This window comes from Triticum aestivum, chromosome 6B (assembly GCF_018294505.1).
Source record: "Triticum aestivum cultivar Chinese Spring chromosome 6B, IWGSC CS RefSeq v2.1, whole genome shotgun sequence".
NCBI lineage: Eukaryota > Viridiplantae > Streptophyta > Magnoliopsida > Poales > Poaceae > Triticum > Triticum aestivum.
Window position 1 is genome coordinate 688,908,725 of NC_057810.1, and position 27,291 is coordinate 688,936,015.

Consider the following 27,291-nt stretch of genomic DNA (forward strand, 5'->3'; position numbering starts at 1 on the left):
AAGTTAGTTGTAGCGCCATAGTAGTAGTAGCGCGGCCACCCGCGCTACTACTAGCACTATTTCCAGCACTACTACTAGGGTTTTCCCTAGTAGTGTCACCTACACCACTTGAGTGGAATGGAAAGGTAACATAGGTGATGGTGATGCTCTAGTCCCACTAGTGGACTATCTTGACATAGATTGTCTGCATGATGTTGATGTTGGGGAATGTAGCAGTTTCAAAAAAAATCCTACTCTCACACAAGATCTATCTAGGAAATGCATAGCAACAAGAGGGGGAGAGTGTGTCCACGTACACTCGTAGACCGAAAGCGGAAGCGTTTGGCAATGCGGTTGATGTAGTTGAACTTCTTCTTGTTCCGACCGATCAAGCACCGAACGTACGACACCTCCGAGTTCTGCACACCTTCACCTCGATGATGTCCCTCGAACTCTTGAACCAGCAAAGTGTCAAGGGAGAGTTGCATCAGCACGACAGCGTGGTGACGGTGATGGTGAATTGATCCGCGCAGGGCTGCGCCTGAGCACTACGTAAATATGACCGGAGGCGTAAATTGTGGAGGGGGGCGCCGCTCACGGCTAGGAATCAATATTGTGTGTTCTAGGCACCCCCTCCCCATGTATATAAAGGAGTGAGGGGAGAGAGGCAGCCTAGGGTGTGCCCAAGTAGGAGGAATCGTACTTGGGCCCCTAGTCCAATTCGGCCTCCCCCCTTTCCTTTACCGGAGGGGGAAAAGAGGGAAGAGCGAAGGTGGAAGGAAAGGGGGGCGAACCCCACCTACTTCTACTATTTGTCCTCCTACCATAAGGGGGGCGCCACCCCTTGTGGGTTGTTGTGCTCCCCTCAGATGGCCCATATGGCCCATATCTTCCCCCGGGGGGTTCCGGTAACCCCCCCTCCCGATACTCCGATATGTACCCAATACACTCCTGAACACTTCCGGTGTCCGAATACTATCATCCTATAAATCAATCTTTACTCTCTGCCATTTTGAGACTCCTCGTCATGTCCGTGATCTCATCGGGACTCCGAACAACATTCAGTCACCAAATCACATAACTCATATGATACAAAATCGTCATCGAATGTTAAGCGTGCAGACCCTACGGGTTCGAGAACTATGTAGACATGACCGATACACCTCTCCGGTCAATAACTAATAGAGGAACCTGGATGCTCATATTGGCTCCCACATATTCTACGAAGATATTTATCTGTCGAACCGTTATGACAACATACATTATGCCCTTTGTCATCGATATGTTACTTGCCCGAGATTCGATCATCGGTATTGATACGTCTCCACGTATCTACTTTTCCTAACGCTTTTCCTCTTGTTTTGGACTGTAATTTCCATGATTTGAATGAAACTAACCCCAGACTGACTCTGTTTTCAGCAGAACTACCATTGTGTTGTTTTTGTGCAGAAATAAAAGTTCTCAGAATGGAATGAAACTTTGCGAGGATTTTTTATATCAATAATAAGAATTTCTGGAGCCAAGACCTTCGGGAGAGGAGCACCTGGGTGGGTACAACCCACCAGGGCACGCCCCCTCTCCTGGCGCGCCCAGGTGGGTTGTCCCCAGCTAGTGGCCCCGCATACGACCCCCCTGATACTATAAAATTACATATTTCCAGAAAAAATCAGGGAGAAAGAATTATCGCGATCCACGGGACGGAGCCGCCGCCAAGCCCTGTTCTTCCTCGGGAGGGCAGATCTGGAGTCCGTTTGGGGCTCCGAAGAGGGGGATATTCGTTCTTCATCATCACCAACCCATCTCCATCACCAATTCCATGATGCTCCCCACCGGGAGTGAGTAATTCCTTCGTGTTGGGGAACGTTGCATAAAATAAAAAATTTCCTACGTTTACCAAGATCAATCTATGAGTTCATCTAGCAACGAGAGAAGAGTGCATCTACATACCCTTGTAGATCGCGTGTGGAAGCGTTCAAGAGAACGGGGTTGAGGGAGTCGTTTTCGTCGTGATCCAAATCACCGGAGATCCTAGCGCCGAACGGACGGCACCTCCACGTTCAACACACGTATGGTCAGCGTGACGTCTCCTCCTTCTTGATCCAGCAAGGGGGAAGGAGAGGTTGATAAAGATCCAGCAGCACGACGGCGTGGTGGTGGATGCAGCAGGGCTCCGCCAGGGCTTCGCCAAGCAACTACGGGAGGGAGAGGTGTAGCAGGGAGGGGAGGGAGACGCCAGGGTGTTGTGTGCGGCTGCCCTCCCACCCCCCCTCTTTATATAGGGACCCCAAGGGGGGGCGCTGGCCCTAGAGATGGGATCTCTAGGGGGGGCGGCGGCCAAGGGGGGTGGAGTGCCCCCCAAGGCAAGTGGAGGCGCCCCCTCCCCTAGGGTTCCCAACCCTAGGCGCAGAGGGGGGCCCAGGGGGGCGCACCAGCCCACTAGGAGCTGGTTCCCCTCCCACTTCAGCCCATGGGGCCCTCCGGGATAGGTGGCCCCACCCGGTGGACCCCCGGGACCCTTCCGGTGGTCCCGGTACAATACCGGTGGACCCCGAAACTTTCCCGATGGCCGAAACTCGACTTCCCATATATAATTCTTTACCTCCGGACCATTCCGGAACTCCTCTTGACGTCCGGGATCTCATCCGGGACTCCGAACAACTTTCGGTTTGCTGCATACTCATATTCATACAACCCTAGCGTCACCGAACCTTAAGTGTGTAGACCCTACAGGTTCGGGAGACATGCAGACATGACCGAGACGGCTCTCCAGTGAATAACCAAAAGCGGGATATGGATACCCATGTTGGCTCCCACATACTCCTCCATGATCTCATCGGATGAACCACAATGTCGAGCATTTAAGCAACCCCGTATATAATTCCCTTTGTCAATCGGTACGTTACTTGCCCGAGATTAGATCGTCGGTATCCCAATACCTCGTTCAATCTTGTTACCGGCAAGTCACTTTACTCGTACCGTAATGCATGATCCCGTGACCAGATACTTGGTCACTTTGAGCTCATTATGATGATGCATTACTGAGTGGGCCCAGAGATACCTCTCCGTCATACGGAGTGACAAATCCCAGTCTCGATCCATGTCAACCCAACAGACACTTTTGGAGATACCTGTAGTACACCTTTATAGTCACCCAGTTACGTTATGACGTTTGGTATACCCAAAGCACTCCTACGGTATCCGGGAGTTACACGATCACATGGTCTAAGGAAAAGATACTTGACATTGGAAAAGCTCTAGCAAACGAACTACACGATCTTTGTGCTATGCTTAGGATTGGGTCTTGTCCATCACATCATTCTCCTAATGATGTGATCCCGTTATCAATGACATCCAATGTCCATAGTCAGGAAACCATGACTATCTGTTGATCAACGAGCTAGTCAACTAGAGGCTTACTAGGGACATGTTGTGGTCTAAGTATTCACACGTGTATTATGATTTCCGGATAATACAATTATAGCATGAATAAAAGACGATTATCATGAACAAGGAAATATAATAATAATCCTTTTATTATTGCCTCTAGGGCATATTTCCAACAGTCTCCCACTTGCACTAGAGTCAATAATCTAGTTACATTGTGATGAATCGAACACCCATAGAGTTCTGGTGTTGATCATGTTTCGCTCGCGGAAGAGGTTTAGTCAATGGATCTGCGACATTCATATCCGTATGTACTTTGCAAATATCTATGTCTCCATCTTAAACCTTTTCACGGATGGAGTTGAAACGACGCTTGATGTGCCTGGTCTTCTTGTGAAACCCGGGCTCCTTGGCAAGGGCAATAGCTCCAGTGTTGTCAAAGAAGAGAGTGATTGGCCCCGACGCATTGGGTATGACTCCTAGGTCGGTGATGAACTCCTTCATACATATTGCTTCATGTGCTGCCTCTGAGGCTGCCATGTACTCCGCTTCACATGTAGATCCCGCCACGACGCTCTGCTTGCAACTGCACCAGCTTACTGCTCCATGATTCAACATATACACGTATCCGGTTTGTGACTTAGAGTCATCCAGATCTGTGTCGAAGCTAGCGTCGACGTAACCCTTTACGACGAGCTCTTCGTCACCTCCATAAACGAGAAACATATCCTTTGTCCTTTTCAGGTACTTCAGGATATTCCTGACCGCTGTCTAGTGTTCCTTTCCGGGATTACTTTGGTACCTTCCTACCAAACTTACGGCAAGGTTTACATCAGGTCTGGTACACAGCATGGCATACATAATAGATCCTATGGCCGAGGCATAGGGGATGACACTCATCTCTTCTTTATCTTTTGCCGTGGTCGGGCATTGAGCCGAGCTCAATCTCACACCTTGCAATACAGGCAAGAACCCTTTCTTGGACTGATCCATTTTGAACTTCTTCAAAATCTTATCAAGGTATGTGCTTTGTGAAAGACCTATGAGGCGTCTCGATCTATCCCTATAGATCTTGATGCCTAATATGTAAGCAGCTTCTCCAAGGTCCTTCATTGAAAAACACTTATTCAAGTAGGCCTTAATGCTGTCCAAAAGTTCTATATCATTTCCCATCAAAAGTATGTCATCTACATATAATATGAGAAATGCTACAGAGCTCCCACTCACTTTCTTGTAAACGCAGGCTTCTCCATAAGTCTGCATAAACCCAAACGCTTTGATCATCTCATCAAAGCGAATGTTCCAACTCCGAGATGCTTGCACCAGCCCATAAATGGATCGCTGGAGCTTGCATACCTTGTTAGCATTCTTAGGATCGACAAAACCTTCCGGCTGCATCATATACAGTTCTTCCTTAAGATAGCCGTTAAGGAATGCCGTTTTGACGTCCATCTGCCATATCTCATAATCATAGTATGCGGCAATTGCTAACATGATTCGGACGGACTTCAGCTTCGCTACGGGAGAGAAAGTCTCATCGTAGTCAACCCCTTGAACTTGCTGATAACCCTTAGCGACAAGTCGAGCTTTATAGATGGTAACATTACCATCCGCGTCCGTCTTCTTCTTAAAGATCCATTTGTTTTCTATCGCTCGCCGATCATCGGGCAAGTCTGTCAAAGTCCATACTTTGTTTTCATACATGGATTCTATCTCGGATTGCATGGCTTCAAGCCATTTGTTGGAATCTGGGCCCGCCATCGCTTCTTCATAGTTCGAAGGTTCACCGTTGTCTAACAACATGATTTCCAGGACAGGGTTGCCATACCACTCTGGTGTGGAACGTGTCCTTGTGGACCTACGAAGTTCAGTAGCAACTTGATCCAAAGTACCTTGATCATCATCATTAATTTCCTCTCCAGTCGGTGTAGGCACCACAGGAACATTTTCCTGAGCTGCACTACTTTCCGGTTCAAGAGGTAGTACTTCATCGAGTTCTACTTTCCTCCCACTTACTCCTTTCGAGAGAAACTCTTTTTCCAGAAAGGATCCGTTCTTGGCAACAAAGATCTTGCCTTCGGATCTAAGGTAGAAGGTATACCCAATGGTTTCCTTAGGGTATCCTATGAAGACGCATTTTTCCGACTTGGGTTCGAGCTTTTCAGGTTGAAGTTTCTTGACATAAGCATCGCATCCCCAAACTTTTAGAAACGACAGCTTAGGTTTCTTTCCAAACCATAATTCATACGGTGTCATCTCAACGGATTTAGACGGAGCCCTATTTAAAGTGAATGTAGCTGTCTCTAGAGCGTATCCCCAAAATGATAGCGGTAAATCGGTAAGAGACATCATAGATCGCACCATATCCAATAGAGTGCGATTACGATGTTCGGACACACCATTACGCTGAGGTGTTCCAGGCGGCGTGAGTTGTGAAATGATTCCACATTTTCTTAAGTGCGTACCAAATTCGTGACTTAAATATTCTCCTCCACGATCTGATCGTAAGAACTTTATTTTTCGATCACGTTGATTCTCTACTTCATTCTGAAATTCCTTGAACTTTTCAAAGGTCTCAGACTTGTGTTTCATCAAGTAGACATACCCATATCTACTTAAGTCATCAGTGAGAGTGAGAACATAACGATATCCTCCGCGAGCCTCAACGCTCATTGGACCACACACATCAGTATGTATGATTTCCAATAAGTTGGTTGCTCGCTCCATTGTTCCGGAGAACGGAGTCTTGGTCATTTTGCCCATGAGGCATGGTTCGCATGTGTCAAATGATTCATAATCGAGAGACTCTAAAAGTCCATCAGCATGGAGCTTCTTCATGCGCTTGACACCAATGTGACCAAGGCGGCAGTGCCACAAGTATGTGGGACTATCATTATCAACTTTACATCTTTTGGTATTCACACTATGAATATGTGTAACATTACGTTCGAGATTCATTAAGAATAAACCATTGACCATCGGGGCATGACCATAAAACATATCTCTCATATAAATAGAACAACCATTATTCTCGGATTTAAATGAGTAGCCATCTCGCATTAAACGAGATCCAGATACAATGTTCATGCTCAAACTTGGCACTAAATAACAATTATTGAGGTTTAAAACTAATCCCGTAGGTAAATGTAGAGGTAGCGTGCCGACGGCGATCACATCGACCTTGGAACCATTCCCGACGCGCATCGTCACCTCGTCCTTCGCCAGTCTCCGCTTATTCCGCAGCTCCTGCTGTGAGTTACAAATGTGAGCAACGGCACCGGTATCAAATACCCAGGAGTTACTACGAGTACTGGTAAGGTACACATCTATTACATGTACATCAAATATACCTTTAGTGTTGCCGGCCTTCTTGTCCGCTAAGTATTTGGGGCAGTTCCGCTTCCAGTGACCCTTCCCTTTGCAATAAAAGCACTCAGTCTCAGGCTTGGGTCCATTCTTTGACTTCTTCCCGGCAACTGGCTTACCGGGCGTGGCAACATCTTTGCCGTCCTTCTTGAAGTTCTTCTTACCCTTGCCCTTCTTGAACTTGGTGGTTTTATTGACCATCAACACTTGATGTTGTTTCTTGATTTCTACCTCTGCTGACTTCAGCATTGAAAATACTTCAGGAATAGTTTTCACCATCCCCTGCATATTGTAGTTCATCACAAAGCTCTTGTAGCTCGGTGGGAGCGACTGAAGGATTCTGTCAATGACCGCCTCGTCCGGGTGGTTAATGTCCAGTTGGGACAGGCGGTTGTGCAACCCAGACATTTTGAGTATGTGCTCACTGACAGAACTGTTTTCCTCCATCTTACAACTATAGAACTTGTCGGAGACCTCATATCTCTCGACCCGGGCATGAGCTTGGAAAACCATTTTCAGCTCCTCGAACATCTCATATGCTCCGTGTTGCTCAAAACGCTTTTGGATCCCCGGTTCTAAGCTGTAAAGCATGCCGCACTGAACGAGGGAGTAATCATCAGCACGTGACTGCCAAGCGTTCATAACGTCTTGGTTCTCTGGGATGGGTGCTTCACCTAGCGGTCCTTCTAGGACACATGCTTTCTTGGCAGCTATGAGGATGATCCTCAGGTTCCGGACCCAGTCCGTATAGTTGCTGCCATCATCTTTTAGCTTGGTTTTCTCTAGGAACACGTTGAAGTTCATGTTGACATGAGCGTTGGCCATTTGATCTACAAGACATATTTTGCAAAGATTTTAGACTAAGTTCATGATAATTAAGTTCATCTAATCAAATTATTTAATGAACTCCCACTCAGATTTGACATCCCTCTAGTCATCTAAGTGTTACATGATCCGAGTCGACTAGGCCGTGTCCGATCATCACGTGAGACGGACTAGTCATCATCGGTGAACATCTCCATGTTGATCGTATCTTCCATACAACTCATGTTTGACCTTTCCGTCTCTGTGTTCCGAGGCCATGTCTGTACATGCTAGGCTCGTCAAGTTAACCCTAAGTGTTTTGCATGTGTAAAACTGTCTTACACCCGTTGTATGTGAACGTAAGAATCTATCACACCCGATCATCACGTGGTGCTTCGAAATGACGAACTTTAGCAACGGCACACAGTTAGGGGGAACACTTTCTTGAAATTATTATAAGGAATCATCTTATTTACTACCGTCGTTCTAAGTAAACAAGATGCATAAACATAATAAACATCACATGCAATTATGTAGTAGTGACATGATATGGCCAATATCATATAGCTCCTTTGATCTCCATCTTCGAGGCTCCATGATCATCTTCGTCACCGGCATGACACCATGATCTCCATCATCATGATCTCCATCATCGTGTCTCCATGAAGTTGCTCGCCAACTATTACTTCTACTACTATGGCTAACGGTTTAGCAATAAAGTAAAGTAATTACATGGTGTTAAATCATTGACACGCAGGTCATACAATAATTAAGACAACTCCTATGGTTCCTGCCGGTTGTCATACTCATCGACATGCAAGTCGTGATTCATATTACAAGAACATGATCTCATACATAAAAATATATCATTCATCATTCATCACAACTTTTGGCCATATCACATCACATAGCAATTGCTGCAAAAACAAGTTAGACGTCCTCTAATTGTTGTTGCATCTTTTACGTGGCTGCAATTAGGTTCTAGCAAGAACGTTTTCTTACCTACGAATAACCACAGCGTGATTTTGTCAACTTCTATTTACCCTTCATAAGGACCCTTTTCATCGAATCCACTCCAACTAAAGTGGGAGAGACAGACACCCGCTAGCCACCTTATGCAACTAGTGCATGTCAGTCGGTGGAACCTGTCTCACGTAAGCGTATGTGTAAGGTCGGCCCGGGCCGCTTCATCCCACAATACCGCTGAAGCAAAATAAGACTAGTAGTGGCAAGCAAGTTGACAAGATCTACGCCCACAACAGATTTGTGTTGTAGTCGTGCAATATAGAACTACGCATAGACCTAGCTCATGATGCCACTGTTGGGGAACGTTGCATAAAATAAAAAATTTCCTACGTTCACCAAGATCAATCTATGAGTTCATCTAGCAACGAGAGAAGAGTGCATCTACATACCCTTGTAGATCGCGTGCGGAAGAGTTCAAGAGAAAGGGGTTGAGGGAGTCGTTCTCGTCGTGATCCAAATCACCGGAGATCCTAGCGCTGAATGGACGGCACCTCCGCGTTCAACACACGTACGGTCAGCGTGACGACTCCTCCTTCTTGATCCAGCAAGGGGGAAGGAGAGGTTGATGAAGATCCAGCAGCACGATGGCGTGGTGGTGGATGCAGCAGGGCTCCGGCAGGGCTTCGCCAAGCAACTACGGGAGGGAGAGGTGTAGCAGGGAGGGGAGGGAGGCGCCAGGGTGTTGTGTGCGGCTGCCCTCCCACCCCCTCTTTATATAGGTATCCCAAGGGGGCGCCGGCCCTAGAGATGGGATCTCTAGGGGGGCGGCGGCCAAGGGGGGTGGAGTGCCCCCCAAGGCAAGTGAGGCGCCCCCTCCCCTAGGGTTCCGAACCCTAGGCGCAGAGGGGGGGCCAGGGGGGGGCACCAGCCCACTACGGGCTGGTTCCCCTCCCACTTCAGCCCATGGGGCCCTCCGGGATAGGTGGCCCCACCCGGTGGACCCCCGGGACCCTTCCGGTGATCCTGGTACAATGTCGGTGGACCCCGAAACTTTCCCGATGGCCGAAACTCGACTTCCCATATATAATTCTTTACCTCCGGACCATTCCGGAACTCCTCGTGACGTCCGGGATCTCATCTGGGACTCCGAACAACTTTCGGTTTGCTGCATACTCATATTCATACAACCCTAGTGTCACCGAACCTTAAGTGTGTAGACCCTACGGGTTCGGGAGACATGCAAACATGACCGAGACGGCTCTCCGGTCAATAACCAACAGCGGGATCTGGATACCCATGTTGGCTCCCACATACTCCTCGATGATCTCATCGGATGAACCACGATGTCAAGGATTTAAGCAACCCCGTATACAATTCCCTTTGTCAATCGGTACGTTACTTGCCCGAGATTCGGTCGTCGGTATCCCAATACCTCGTTCAATCTCGTTACCGGCAAGTCACTTTACTCGTACCGTAATACATGATCCCGTGACCAGACACTTGGTCACTTTGAGCTCATTATGATGATGCATTACCGAGTGGGCCCAGAGATACCTCTCCGTCATACGGAGTGACAAATCCCAGTCTTGATCCGTGTCAACCCAACAGACACTTTCGGAGATACCTGTAGTGCACCTTTATAGTCACCCAGTTACGTTGTGACGTTTGGTACACCCAAAGCACTCCTACAGTATCCGGGAGTTACACGATCTCATGGTATAAGGAAAAGATACTTGACATTGGAAAAGCTCTAGCAAACGAACTACACGATCTTTGTGCTATGCTTAGGATTGGGTCTTGTCCATCACATCATTCTCCTAATGATGTGATCCCGTTATCAATGACATCCAATGTCCATTGTCAGGAAACCATGACTATCTGTTGATCAACGAGCTAGTCAACTAGAGGCTTTCTAGGGACATGTTGTGGTCTAAGTATTCACACGTGTATTACGACTTCTGGATAATACAATTATAGCATGAATAAAAGACGATTATCATGAACAAGGAAATATAATAATAATCCTTTTATTATTGCCTCTAGGGCATATTTCCAACACTTCGTAGGCTCGCTGGTTGGTGAGGAGTTGGATGAGATTCATCATGTAATCGAGTTAGTTTTGTTAGGGCCTGATCCATAGTATCCACTATGTTCTTAGATTGATGTTGCTATGACTTTGCTATGCTTAATGCTTGTCACTTTGGGCCCGGGTGCCATGATTTCAGATCTGAACCATTTATGTTATCACCTTTATATCCATGTTCTAGATCCAATCTTGCAAGTTATAGTCACCTACTACGTGTTATGATCCGGCAACCCCGGAGTGACAACAACAGGGACCACTCCCGGTGATGAGCGTAGTTTGAGGAGTTCATGTATTCACTATGTGTTAATGCTTTGTTCCATTTCTCTATTAAAAGGAGGCCTTAAATCCCTTAGTTTCCAATATGGACCCCGTTGTCACGGGAGGGTAGGACAAAAGATGTCATGCAAGTTCTTTTAATAAAGCATGTATGACTATTTACGGAATACATGCCTACATTATATCAATGAACTGGAGCTAGTGTCATATCACCCTAGGTTATAACTGTCACATGATGAATATCATCCAACAAGTCACTGATCCAATGCCTACGAATTTACCTTATATTGTTTCTGCTAAGTTACTACTGTTGCTACTGCTATCATTACTGCTATCATATCACTACTATCACTGTTAGTGTTACTTTTGCTGCTGTCACTACTATCAAAACTATCAAACTACTTTGCTACTGATCACTTTGCTGTAGATAATTAATCTCTAGGTGTGGTTGAATTGACAACTCAGCTGCTAATACCTTCAAATATTCTTTGGTTCCCCTTGTGTCGAATCTACAAATTTGGGTTAAATACTTACCCTCGAAAACTGTTGCGATCCCCTATACTTGTGGGTTATCAAGTATCATCATACCCAGTTCAATATCGTTACCGTCAAGTCTATTTACTCATTTCGTAATGCATCATCCTACAACTAACTCATTAGTTACTTTGCTTGCAAGGCTTCTTATGATGTGCATTACCGAGAGGGCCCAGAGATACCTCTCCGATACTCGGAGTGACAAATCCTAATCTCGATCTTCGGAGATACTTGTAGAGCATCTTTATAATCACCCAGTTACATTGTGATGTTTGATAGCACATAAGGCATTCCTCCGGTATCCAGGAGTTGCATAATCTCATAATCGGAGGAATATGTATTTGACATGAAGAAAGCAGTAGCAATAAAACTGAACGATCATAATGCTAAGCTAATGAATGGGTCTTGTCCATCACATCATTCTACTAATGATGTGATCCCGTTCATCAAATGGAAACACATGTCTATGGTTAGGAAACTTAACCATCTTTGATTACCGAGCTAGTCTAGTAGAGGCTTACTGTGGACACAATATTTTGTCTATGTATTCACACATGTATCAAGTTTCCGGTTAATACAATTCTAGCATGAATAATAAACAGTTATTATGAAATAAGGAAATATAAAATAACAACTTTATTATTGCCTCTAGGGCATATTTCCTTTGGTCTCCCACTTGCACTAGAGTCAATAATCTAGTTCACATCGCCATGTGATTTAACACCAATGTATCACATCTTTATGTGATTCACACCCATAGTTCACATTGCCATGTGACCAATACCCAAAGGGTTTACTAGAGTCAATAATCTAGTTCACACCGTTATGTGATTAACACCCAAAGAGTACTAATGTGTGATCATGTTTCGCTTGTGAGAGAAGTTTAGTCAACAGGTCTGCCACATTCATATTCGTATGTGTTTTGCAAATTTCTATGTCTATAATGCTCTGCATGGAGCTACTCTAACTAATTGCTCCCATGTTCAATACATATCTAGATTGAGACTTAGAGTCATCTAGATCAGTGTCAAAGCTTACATCAACGTAACTCTTTACGACGAACTCTTTATGACCTCCATAACTGAGAAACATTTCCTTAGTCCTCTAAGGATAATTTTGACCGCTGTCTAGTGATCTACTCCTGGATCACTATTGTACCCCCTTGCCAAACTCATGGCAAGGCACATAACAGGTCTGGTACACAATATGACATACTTTATAGAACCTATGGCTGAGCCATAGGGAATGACTTTCATTCTCTCTCTATCTTCTGTCGTGGTCGGGCTTTGAGTCTTACTCAACTTCACACTTTACAACACATGCTAGAACTCCTTCTTTGAATGGTCCATTTTGAAATCCTTTCAAAATCCTGTCAAGGTGTGTGCTTTGTGAAGGTCCTATTACGCGTCTCGATCTATCTCTATAGATCTTGATGCCTAATACATAAGTAGCTTTACCGAGGTCTTCTTATTGAAAAATTCTTATTCAATTATCCTTTTATGCTATGCAGAAATTCTATATCATTTCAATTCAACAATATGTCATCCACATATAATATCAGAAATGCTATAGAGCTCCCACTCACTTTCTTGTAAATACAGGCTTCACTTTAAGTCTGTATAAACCATATGCTTTGATAACCTCATCAAAGCGTATATTCCAACTCCGAGAGATGCTTGCACCAGTCAATAGATGGATCGCTGGAGCTTGCACACTTTGTTGGTACCTTTGGGATCGACAAAACCTTCTGGTTGCATCATATACAACTCTTCTTAGAGATATCCATTTCAGGAATGCAATTTTGACATCCATTTGCTTGATTTCATAAAATGTAGCAATTTTGCAAACATGATTCGGATGGACTTAAGCATCACTACGGTTGAGAAAGTCTCATCGTAGTCAACCCCTTGAACTTATCGAAAACCTTTCGCGACAAGTCGAGCTTCATAGACAGTAACATTACTATATGTGTCTGTCTTCCTATTGAAGATCCATTTATTCTCAATGACTTGTCGATCATCGGGCAAGTCCATCAAAGTCCACACTTTGTTCTAATACATGAATCCTATCTCAGATTTCATAGCCTCAAGCCATTTGTCAGAAGCCGGGCTCATCAAAGCTTCTGCATAATCCGTAGGTTCATCATGGTCTAGTAACATGACTTTCAGAACAGGATTACCGTACCACTCTAGTGCGGATCATGCCCTGGTCGACCTATGAGGTTCAGTAGCAACTTGATCTAAAGTTTGATGATCATCATCATTTGCTTCCTCTCTAGTTGGTGTAGGCATCATGAGAACGGGTTTCTCTAATGCGATACTTTCTTAATTCGAGAGAAGGTACGTTTACCTCATCAAGTTCTACTTTCCTCCCTCTCACTTCTTTCGAGAGAAACTCCTTCTCTAGAAAGGACCCATTCTTGGCAAAAAAAAGATCTTTCCATCGGATCTATGGTAGAAGGTGTACCCAATTGTTTCCTTAGGGTATCCTATGAAGACGCACTTCTCCGATTTGGGTTTGAGCTTATCAGGCTGAAGCCTTTTGACATAAGCATCACATCCCCAAATTTTAAGAAATGACATCTTAGGTTTCTTGACAAACCACAATTCATACGGTGTCATCTCAACGGATTTAGACGGTGCCCTATCTAACGTGAATGCAGTTGTCTCTAATGCATAACTCCAAAAGATAGCGGTAAATCGGTAAGAGACATCATAGATAGCACCATATCTAATAAAGTACGGTTACGATGTTAGGACACACCATTATGCTGTGGTGTTCCAAGTGGCATGAGTTGTGAAACTATTCCACATTGTTTTAAATGAAGTCCAAACTCGTAACTCAGATATTTGCCTCCGCGATCAGATCGTAGAAACTTTATTTTCTTGTTATGATGATTCTCCACTTCACTCTGAAATTCTTTGAACTTTTCTAATGTTTCAAACTTGTGTTTTATTAAGTAGATATACCAACATCTGCTCAAATCATCTGTGAAGGTCAGAAAATAACGATACCCGGCGCGTGCCTCAACACTCATGGGACCGTATACATCGGTATGTATTATTTCCAATAAGTCATTGGCTCGCTCCATTGTTCCGGAGAATAGAGTTTTAGTCATCTTGCCCATGAGGCACGGTTTGCAAGTATCAAATGATTCATAATCAAGTGATTCCAAATGTCCATCTGCATGGAGTTTCTTCATGCGCTTTACAACAATATGACCTAAACGGCAGTGCCACAAATATGTTGCATTATCATTATCAACTTTGCATCTTTTGGCATCAATATTATGAATATGTGTATCACTACGATTGAGATTCAATAAACCATTAACATTGGGTGTATGACCATAGAAGGTTTTATTCATGTAAACAGACTAACAATTATTTTTTGTCTTAAATGAATAACAGTATTGCAATAAACACGATCCTATCTTGTTCATGCTCAACGCAAACACCAAATAACATTTATTTAGGTTTACACTAATCCTGAAAGTATAGGGAGTGCGCGATGATGATCATATCAATCTTGGAACTACTTCCAACACACATCATCACTTCACCCTCAACTACTAGTCTCCATTTATTGTGCAACTCTTGTTTCGAGTTACTAATCTTAGCAACGAACAGGTATCAAATACCTAGGGGCTACTACGAGCACTAGTAAGGTACATAATAACATGTATATCAAATATACCTTTGTTCACTTTGCCATCCTTCTTATCCGCCAAATATTTGGGGTAGTTCCACTTCCAGTGACTATTTCCTTTGAAGTAGAAGCACTCAGTTTTAGGCTTAGGTCCAGCTTTGGGCTTCTTCACGGGAGTGACAACTTGCTTGCCATTCTTCTTGAAGTTCCCATTATTTCCCTTGCCCTTTTTCTTGAAACTAATGGTCTTGTTAACCATCAACACTTGATGCTCTTTCTTGATTTCTACCGTCGCCGATTTCAGCACCACGAAGATCTCGGGAATCATTTTCATCATCCCTTGCATATTATAGTTCATCATGAAGTTCTAGTAGCTTGGTGATATTGACTAGAGAACTTTGTCAATCACTACCTTATCTAGAAGATTAACTCCCACTTGATTCAAGTGATTCTAGTGCCCAGACATTCTGAGCACATGCTCACTAGCTGAGCTATTCTCCTCCATCTTGTAGGCAAAGTATTTGTCAAAGGTATCATACCTCTCGACACGGGCATGAGTCTGAAATACCAATTTCAGCTCTTGGAACATCTCATATGCTCCACGACGTTCAAAACTTTTTTGAAGTCCCAGTCTAAGCCGTAAAGCATGGCACACTGAACTATCGAGTAGTCATCTGATCGAGCTTGCCAGATGTTCATAACGTCAGCTTCTGCTCCTGCAGTAGGCCTTTCACCTAGTGTTTCATCAAGGACATAATTCTTCTATGCAGCAATGAGGATAATCCTCAAGTTAGGGACCTAGTCTGTGTAGTTGCTACCATCATCTTTCATCTTAGCTTTATCTAGGAATGCATTAAAATTCAAGGGAACGGTAGCACGGGCCATTGATCTAGAACATAGATATGCAAAAACTATCAGGATTAAGTTCATGATAAATTAAGTTCAATTAATCATATTACTTAATAACTCCTACTTAGATAGACATCCCTCAAGTCATCCAAATGATACGTTATCCAAATCAACTAAACCATGTCCGATCATCACGTGATATGGAATAGTCATCAATGGTGAACATCTCTATGTTGATCATATCTACTATATGATTCACGTTCGACCTTTCGGTCTCCAGTGTTCCGAGGCCATATTTGTACATGCTAGGCTCGTCAAGTTTAACCCAAATATTCCACATGTGCAAAACTGGCTTGCACCCATTGTATGTGAATGTAGAGCCTATCATACCCGATCATCACATGGTGTCTCAGCGGTGCATACTCGGGGAGAACACTTATACCTTGATATTTTAGTTAAGGGATCATCTTATAATGCTATCGACGTACTAAGAAAAATAAGATGCATAAAGATAAACATCATATGTAATCAAAATATGTGACATGATATGGCCATCATCATCTTGTGCTTTTGATCTCCATCTCCAAAGCATCATCACGATCTCCATCGTCATCGGCTCGACACCTTGATCTCCATCATAGCGTCATGGTCGTCTCGCCAACTATTGTTTCTACAACTATCGCTACCTCTTAGTGATAAAGTAAAGAAATTACATGGTGTTTGTATTTCATACAATAAAGCGGCAACCATAAGGCTCTTGCCAGTTGCCGATAACTTTTACAAAACATGATCATCTCATACAAAAATGTATATCACATCATGTCATGACCATATCACATCACAACATGCCATGCAAAAAAAGTTAGACATCCTCTACTTTGTTGTTGCAAGTTTTATGTGGCTGGTACGGGCTTCTAGCAAGAACCGTTCTTACCTATGACACAAAACCACAATGGTGATTTATCAAGTTTGTTGTTTTAACCTTCAACAAGGACCAGCCGTGCTACCTCTTGAGCTTGCATTGGTTTTTCCCTTGAAGAGGAAAGGGTGATGCAGCAAAGTAGCGTAAGTATTTACCTCGGTTTTGAGAACCAAGGTATCAATCCAGTAGGAGACGACACACAAGTCACCTAGTACCTGCACAAACAATCAAGAACCTTGCAACCAACGCGATAAAGGGGTTGTCAATCCCTTGACGGTCACTCTCAAAAGTGAGATCTAATAGAGATAATAAAGTAAATATTTCAGGTATTTTTGTTGTATAGATTGGAAAGTAAAGATTTCAAAATAGTAAACGATATTCAAAGAGATGCATATATAACGAAAAAGAGACCCGGGGGCCATAGGTTTCACTAGTGGCTTCTCTCGATATAGCATGTATTACGGTGGGTGAACAAATTACTGTCGAGCAATTGAAAGAAAAGCGCATAATTATGAAGATATCTAAGGCAATGATCCTGAACATAGGCATCACGTCTATGTCAAGTAGACTGAAACGATTTTGCATCTACTACTATTACACCACACATCGACCGCTATCCAGCATGCATCTAGAGTATTAAGTTCATAAGAACGGAGTAACACATTAAGCAAGATGACATGATGTAGAGGGATAAACTCAAGCAATATGACATAAACCCCATCTTTTTATCCTCGATGGCAACAATACAATACATGACTTGCCGCCCCTACTGTCACTGGGAAAGGACTCCGCAAGATTGAACCCAAAGCTAAGCACTTCTCCCATTGCAAAAAAGATCAATCTAGTAGGCCAAACTAAACCGATAATTCAAAGGGACTTGCAAAGATATCAAATCATGCATATAAGAATTCACAGAAGAGCCAAATGATATTCATAGATAATCTTGTTCATAAATCCACAATTCATCGGATCTCGGCAAAAACACATCACAAAAGAATATTACATCGAATAGATCTCCAAGAACATCAAGGAGAAATTTGTATTGAGAATAAAAGAGTGAGAAGAAGCCATCTAGCTAATAACTATGGACCCGAAGGTCTGTGGTAAACTACTCACCATTCATCGGAGAGGTAATGGTGTTGATGTAGAAGCCCTTCGTGATCGATTCCCCCTCCGACAGATCACCAGAAATGGCCCCAAGATGGGATCTCACGGGTACAGAAGGTTGCGGCAGTGGAAAAGTGGTTTCGTGGCTCCCCCTGATGTTTTTAGGGTATAAGAGTATATATAGGCGAAAGAAGTACACCAGTGGAGCTACGAGCGGCCCACGAGGGTGGGGCGCACCTACCCCCCTAGGCGCACCCTCTTGCCTCGTGGACCGCTCGTGGCGTTTCTGACTTCAACTCCAAGTCTTCTGGTTTGCTTTCGGTCCAAGAAAGGTCATCACGAAAGTTTCATTCTATTTGGACTCCGTTTGGTATTCCTTTTTTGCAAAACTCTAAAATAGGCAAAAAAAATAGAAACTAGCATTGTGCCTCCGGTTAATAGGTTAGTCCCAAAAATAATGTAAAATAGCATATTAAAGCCCATTAAACATCCAAAATAGATAATATAATAGCATGGAACAATCAAAAATTATAGATACATTGGAGACGTATCAAGCATCCCCATGCTTAATTCCTGCTCATCCTCGAGTAGGTAAATGATAAAAACAGAATTTTTGATGTGGAATGCTACCTAACATAATTATCAATGTAATTTTCTTTATTGTGGCATGAATGTTCAGATCCGAAAGATTCAATACAAAAGTTTAATATTGACATAAAAATAATAATACTTCAATCATACTAACAAAGCAATCATGTCTTCTCAAAATAACATGGCCAAAGAAAGTCCATCCCTACAAAATCATATAGTTTGGCAATTCTCCATCTTCATCACACAAAATATTCAAATCATGCACAACCCCGATTTCAGCCAAGCAATTGTTTCATACTTTAGTATTCTGAAACTTTTTCAACTTTCAGCAATACATGAGCGTGAGCCATGTACCTAGCACTATAGGGAAGATGTTCTCACATCAACTTGGCATATTAATGGGCTATGGAGATGCCCATCAATAGATATCAATGTGAGTGAGTAGGATTGCCATGCAACGGATGCACTAGAGCTATAAACGTATGAAAGCTCAAAAAGAGACTAAGTGGGTGTGCATCCAAATTGCTTGGTCACGAAGACCTAGGGCATTTTGAGGAAGCCCATCATTCGAATATACAAGCCAAGTTCTATGACAAAAATTCCCACTAGTATATGAAAGTGACAAAATAAGAGACTCTCTATCATGAAGATCATGGTGCTACTTTGAAGCACAAGTGTGGAAAAAGGGTAATAGCATATTGCCCCTTGTCTCTTTTTCTCTCATTTTTTGTTTGGCTTCTTTGGCCTCTTTTTTTTCATTGGCTTCTTTTGCCTCTCTATTTTTTCCTCACACGGGACAATGCTCTAATAAGGATCATCACACTTCTATTTATTTACAACTCAAGGATTACAACTCGATACTTGGAACAAATTATGACTATATGAATGTCTCCGGTAGTGTACCGGGATGTGCAATGAATCAAGAGTGACATGTATGAAAGAATTATGAAAAGTGGCTTTGCTACAAATACGTTGTCAGCTACATGATCATGCAAAGCAATATGACAATGATGAAGTGTGTCATAGTAAATGGAACGGTGGAAAGTTGCATGGCAATATATCTCGGAATGGCTATGGAAATGCCATAATAGGTAGGTATGGTGGCTGTTTTGAGGAAAGTAAATGGTGGGTTTATGGTACCAGCGGAAGTTGCGTGGTACTAGAGAGGCTAGCAATGGTGGAAGGTGACAGTGCGTATAATCCATGGACTCAACATTAGTCATAAAGAACTCACATACTTATTGCAAAAATCTACAAGTGATCAAAACCAAGCACTACATGCATGCTCCTGGGGGAAGGGTTGGTAGGAGTTAACCATCGCACGATCCTGACCTCCACACATAAGGAAGAAAATCAAAGAAACACCTCATGCTTCAAATTTGTTACACAACGGTTACCATACGTGCATGCTATGGGACTCACAAACCTCAACACAAGTATTTCTCAAATTCAAAATTACTTCACTAGCATGACACTAATATCACCATCCTCATATCTAAAAACAATCATCAAGAATCAAACTTCTCATAGTATTCAACGCACTTTTTGTGAAAGTTCTTATTATATCCATCTTGGATGCCCATCATATTAGGACTAGTTTTATAGCCAAAGAAAATTACCATGCTGTTCTAAAAGACTCTAAAAATAATATAAGTGAAGCATGAGAGGTCAATAATTTCTATAAAATAAAACCACCACCGTGCTCTAAAAAGATATAAGTGAAGCACTAGAGCAAAATTGTCTAGCTCAAAAGATATAAGTGAAGCACATAGAGCATTCTAATAAATTCTGATTCATGTGTGTCTCTCCAAAAAGGTGTGTACAGAAAGGATGATTGTGGTAAACTAAAAAGACTCAAATCATACAAGATGCTCCAAGGAAAACACATATCATGTGGTGAATAAAAATATATATAGCCTCAAGTAAAGTTATCGATAGACGAAGACGAAAGAGGGGATGCCTTCCGGGGCATCCCCAAGCTTAGGCTTTTGGTTGTACTTTAATTTTACCTTGGGGTTCCTTGGGAATCCCCAAGCTTAGGATCTTGCCACTCTTGATTCCAAAATCCATCAAATCTTTACCCAAAACTTGAAAAGTTCACACAACACAAAACTTCAACAGAAAATCTCATGAGCTCCGTTAGTATAAGAAAATAAACCACCACTTTAAGGTACTATAATGAACTTATTCTTTATTTATATTGGTGTTAAACCTACTGTATTCCAACTTGTATATGGTTCATACCCCCTTATACTACTCATAGATTCTTCAAAATAAGCAAACAACACACGAAAAACAGAATCTGTCAAAAACAGAACAGTCTGTAGTAATCTGTAACTTCCGAATACTTCTGTAACTCCAAAAATTCTGAAATAAATTGGTTGACTGTGAGGAATTTGTCTATTAATAATATGAAAAAATAATCAACCTAAAATCACTCTTCTATATAAAATGACAGCTATTCTCATTAGCGCAAAATTTCTGTTTTTTACAGCAAGATCGCAAAGACTTCACCCAAGTCTTCCCGAAGGTTCTACTTGGCACAAACACTAATTAAAACATAAAACCACATCTAAAAAGAGGCTAGATGAATTATTTATTACTAAACATGAGCAAAAAGCAAAGAACAAAAATAAAATTGGGTTGCCTCCCAACAAGCTCTATTGTTTAATGCCCTTAGCTAGGCATAAAAACACAAATAGATCTAGGTATTGCCATCTTTGGTATGCAATTCTTCAATTGGACACAAATAACCCTTAGGAGGTTCTTTGGTTTTGTTACTGATCAAACTCCTAGGCAAGAAATCAAGAAATTCATTTGTGGAAAAGGGTTCCTTAATGATATCGAAAAAATTGGGGTGAACACTTATTGATTTGAGATCTTCATTTTCCTTACTAGAAGATTCACCTTTATTCTTAGGAACGTAGATAAACTTGGCAACTTTGGTAGGAGGAGGATTTGAGGTGTTTTTAACGGCAGAAAAAGCGGAACCCAAGTTGGTAATAATATCTTTGAGTTTATCAATTCTAGTAGAATATTGATCCATCTTTTCATTAACTATGGGTTCCTTTTCCCTAAGATTCTTCAGAGTAACTCCTACCTTAGATCCATATTGAGTAATTTGATTGTGGATCTTTTTATCCAAATTTTTGATTAACTCAATAGTGTCAATTTTATTTTCAATAATATCAAGCCTTTGCATCACATGTTCCAAGGTTAAAATAGTTCCATTGACCAAAAGAGGTGGTGGGCCTAACAAATCTACCATGGCATTATAAGAATCAAAAGTATGGCTTCCCAAGAAATTCCCTCCAGTAATGGTGTCAAGAACATATCTGTTCGAAGGAGTAATGCCTACATAAAAATTGCGAAGGAGAACGGAGGTGGATTGCTTTCTAGTAGATCTATTTTGAGCATTGCAAATTCTATGCCAAGCATCTTTTAGATTTTCTCCCTCCCTTTGTTTAAAATTGAGAACTTCATTATCAGGAGTACTAACAATGATAGGAGGACTAGCCATGAGGGAGAAACAAACGATCTAACAAACGGTCGCACAAGAAGCAAGCGAGAAGAGACGAACAGAAGAGGGGCGAAGAAAAGGCAAAGGTTTTCGAAAATCGATTTAGAAGTGGGGGAGAGGAAAACGAGAGGCGAATGGAAAATAATGTAATTCGAGGGAGAAGAGCTTATGGTGGGTACTTGGTATGGCTTGACTTGGCGTAGATCTCCCCGGCAACGGCGCCAAAAATCCTTCTTGCTACCTCTTGAGCTTGCGTTGGTTTTTCCCTTGAAGCGGAAAGGGTGATGCAACGAAGTAGCGTAAGTATTTCCCTCAGTTTTGAGAACCAAGGTATCAATCCAATAGGAGACGACACACAAGTCACCTAGTACCTGCACAAACAATCAAGAACCTTGCAACCAACATGATAAAGGGGTTGTCAATCCCTTCACGGTCACTCGCAAAACTGAGATCTAATAGAGATAATAAAGTAAATATTTTTGGTATTTTTGTTGTATAGATTGGAAAGTAAAGATTTCAAAATAGTAAACGAGATTCAAAGAGATGCAAATGTAATGGAAAAGAGACCCGGTGGCCATAGGTTTCACTAGTGGCTTCTCTCGAGATAGCATGTATTACGGTGGGTAAACAAATTACTACCGAGCAATTGATAGAAAAGCGCATAATTATGAAGATATCTAAGGCAATGATCATGAACTTAGGCATCACGTCCGTGTCAAGTAGACCGAAACGATTCTGCATCTACTACTATTACTCGACACATCGACCGCTATCTAGCATGCATCTAGAGTATTAAGTTCATAAGAACAGAGTAACGCATTAAGCAAGATGACATGATGTAGAGGGATAAACTCAAGCACTATGGCTTAAACCCCATCTTTTTATCCTCGATGGCAACAATACAATACGTGCCTTGCTGCCCCTAATCTCACTAGGAAAGGACACCACAAGATGGAACCCAAAGCTAGGCACTTCTCCCATTGCAAGAAAGATCAATCTAGTAGGCCAAACTGAACCGATAATTCGAAGAGACTTGCAAAGATATCAAATCATGAATGTATGAATTCAGAGAAGAACCAAATAATATTCATAAATAATCTTGTTCATAAATCCACAATTCATCGGATCTCGACAAACACACTGCAAAAGAATATTACATCGAATAGATCTCGAAGAACATCGAGGAGAACTTCGTATTGAGAATCAAAGAGAGAGAACAAGCCATCTAGCTAATAACTATGGACCCGAAAGTCTATGGTAAACTACTCATGATTCATCGGAGAGGCAATGGTGTTGGTGTAGAAGCCCTCCGTGATTGATTCCCCCTCCGACAGTCGCCGGAAAAGGCCCCAAGATGGGATCTCATGGATACAGAAGGTTGCGGGGGTGGAAAAGTGGTTTCGTGGCTCCCCCTGATGTTTATAGGGTATAAGAGTATATATAGGCGAAAGAAGTACGTCGGTGGAGCTACGAGGGTCCCACGAGGGTGGGGGCGTGCCTACCTCCCTGGGCGTGCCCTCCTGCCTCGTGGACGCCTCGTGGCGTTTATGACTTCAACTCCAAGTCTTCTGGTTTGCTTTCAGTCCAAGGAAGATCATCCCGAAGGTATCATTCCATTTGGACTCCGTTTGGTATTCCTTTTCTGCAAAACTCTAAAATAGGCAAAAAACAGAAATTGGCACTGGGCCTCCAATTAATAGGTTAGTCCCAAAAATAATATAAAGAGCATATTAAAGCCCATTAAACATCCAAAACAGATAATATAATAGCATGGAGCAATCAAAAATTATAGATACGTTGGAGACGTATCAGGCCGTAGTCAAATTCGATTCAACTAAAGTTGGAGAAACAGACACCCGCTAGCCACCTTTATGCAAAACTAGTTGCATGTTTGTCGATTCAACCGGTCTCATGAACGTGGTCATGTAAGGTTGGTCCAGGCCGCTTCATCCAACAATACCACTGAATCAAAATAAGACATTGGTGGTAAGCAGTATGACGGTCACCGCCCACAACTCTTTGTGTTCTACTCATGCATATCATTTACGCATAGACCTAGCTCGGATGCCACTATTGGGGAACGTAGCATGCAATTTCAAAAAAAATCCTACGCTCACACAAGATCTATCTAGGAGATGCATAACAACGAGAGGGGGAGAGTGTGTCCACGTACCCTGATACGTCTCCAACGTTCCATGCTATTATATTACCCGTTTTGGATGTTTATGGGCTTTACTTTACAATTCTATATCATCTTTGGGACTAACCTACTAACCGGAGGCCCAGCCCGAATTGCTGTTTTTTTTTGCCTATTTCAGTGTTTCGAAGAAAAGGAATATCAAACAGAGTCCAAACGGAATGAAACCTTTGGGGGCGATCTTTTTGGAACAAACGTGATCCAAGAGGACCTGGAGTGGAAGTCAAGAAACAAGCGAGGCAGCCACGAGGGTGCCCGGCGCGCCCCCTACAGGTGGGCACGACCCCACCCTCATGGGCCCCTCGAGCGTCCACCGACCTACTTCTTCCTTCTACATATACCCATGTACTCCGAAACCATCAGAAGCGACCATGAAAAACTATTTCCACCGCCGTAACCTTCTGTATCCGTGAGATCCCATCTTGGAGCCTTCGCCGGCGCTCCGTCGGAGGGGGAATCGATCATGGAGGGCCTCTACATCATCCCCAAGGCCTCTCCGATGAGTTGTGAGTAGTTTACCATAGACCTTCGGGTCCATATTTATTAGCTAGATGGCTTCTTCTCTCTCTTTGAATCTCAATACAAAGTTCTCCTTCCTCTTCTTGGAGATCTATTCGATGTAACTCTTTTTGCGGTGTGTTTGTCGAGATCCGATGAATTGTGGGTTTATGATCAAGTTTATCTATGAGAAATATTTGAATCTCCTCTGAATTCTTTTATGTGTGATTAAGTTATCTTTGCAAGTCTCTTCGAATTTTCAGTTTGGTTTGGCCTACTAGATTGATCTTTCTTGCAATGGGAGAAATGCTTGCTTTGGGTTCAATCTTGCGGTGTCCTTTGCCAGTGACAGCAGGGGCAACAAGGCATGTATTGTATTGTTGCCATCGAGGATAAAAAGATGGGGTTTATATCATATTGCATGAGTTTATCCCTCTACATCATGTCATCTTTCTTAATGCGTTACGCTGTTCTTCATGAACTTAATACTCTAGATGCATGCTGGATAGCGATCGATGTGTGGAGTAATAGTAGTAGATGCAGGCAGGAGTCGGTCTACTTGTTATGGACGTGATGCCTATATACGTGATCATGCCTAGATAATCTCATAAATATGCGCTTTTCTATCAATTGCTCGACAGTAATTTGTTCACCCACCGTAATAATTATGCTATCTTGAGAGAAGCCACTAGTGAAACCTATGGCCCCTGGTTCTATCTCTTATCATATAAGCTTTCAATCTACTTTTATTTGCATCTTTACTTTTCCAATCTATATCATAAAATACCAAAAATATATTTATCTTATCATATTATCTCTATCAGATCTCACTTTTGCAAGTGGTCGTGAAGGGATTGACAACCCCTTTATTGCGTTGGTTGCGAGTTCTTGTCTGTTTGTGTATGTGCGTTGGACTTGTGAGGAGCCTCCTACCAGATTGATACCTTGGTTCTCAAAAACTGAGGGAAATACTTACGCTACTATTGCTGCATCACCCTTTCCTCTTCAAGGAAAACCAACGCAAGCTCAAGACGTAGCAAGAAGGATTTTTGGCGCCGTTGCCTGGGAGGTCTTCGCTCAAGTCAAGACATACCAAGTACCCATCACAAACTCATCTCCCTCGCACTTACATTATTTGCCATTTGCCTCTCGTTTTCCTCTCCCCCACTTCACCTTTGTCGTTTTATTTGCCCTCTCTTTCCCAATCTCCTCTCTCTTTTGCTTGCCTTTTTGTTTGCTTGTGTGTTGGATTACTTGTCGCGATAGCGCAAGATAATACCAAATTGTGTGATTTTCCCAATACCAATAATAATAATTTCCTTAGTACTCCAGTTGCTCCTCTTAATGATGTTGAGTCTTGTGAAATCAATGTTGCCTTGCTAAATCTTGTTATGAAAGATCAATTATCCGGCCTTCCTAGTGAAGATGCCGCTACCCATCTAAACAACTTTGTTGATTTGTGTGAGATGCAAAAGAAGAAAGATATGGATAATGATATTGTTAAATTGAAGTTATTTCCATTTTCACTTAGACATCGTGCTAAAATTTGGTTTTCGTCTTTGCCTAAAAATAGTATTGATTCATGGAATAAGTGCAAAGATGCCTTTATGTGTAAGTATTTTCCTCCCGCTAAGATCATCTCTCTTAGGAACGATATTATGAATTTTAAACAACTTGATCATGAGCATGTTGCCCAATCTTGGGAAAGAATGAAATTGATGATTCACAATTGCCCTACTCATGGTTTGAATTTATGGATGATCATACAAAAGTTTTATGCCGGATTGAATTTTGCTTCTAGAAATCTTTTAGATTCGGCCGTGGGAGGCACGTTTATGGAAATAACCTTAGGAGAATCTACTAAACTACTTGATAATATTATAGCTAATTATTCTCAATGGCACACTGAAAGATCTACTAGTAAAAAAGTGCATGCTATAGAAGAAATTAATGTTTTGAGTGGAAAGATGGATGAACTTATGAAATTTTTTGCTACTAAGAGTGCTCTTATTGATCCCAATGATATGCCTTTGTCTACTTTGATTGAGAATAATAATGAATCTATGCATGTGAATTTTGTTGGTAGGAATAATTTTGGTAACAATGCTTATAGAGGAAACTTTAATCCTAGACCGTTCCCTAGTAATCCCTCTAATAATTATGGAAATTCCTACAATAATTCTTATGGAAATTTTAATAAGATGCCCGCTGATTTTGAAAATAGTGTGAAAGAATTTACGGTCTCTCAAAAGAATTTTAATGCCTTGCTTGAAGAAAAATTGCTTAAAGTTGATGATTTGGCTAGGAATGTTGATAGACTTTTGCTTGATGTTGATTCTTTGAAACTTATATCTACTTCTCCTAAGCATGATATCAATGAGTCTGTCAAAGCTATGAGAATTTGCATTGATGAGTGCAAAGAAAGAACCGCTAGATTGCGTGCCAAGAAAGATTGCTTTGTGAAGGCGTGTTCTTCTAGTTTCCATGAAAATAATGATGAAGATCTAAAAGTTATTGATGTGTCCCCTATTAAATCTTTGTTTTGCAATATGAATCTTAATAAT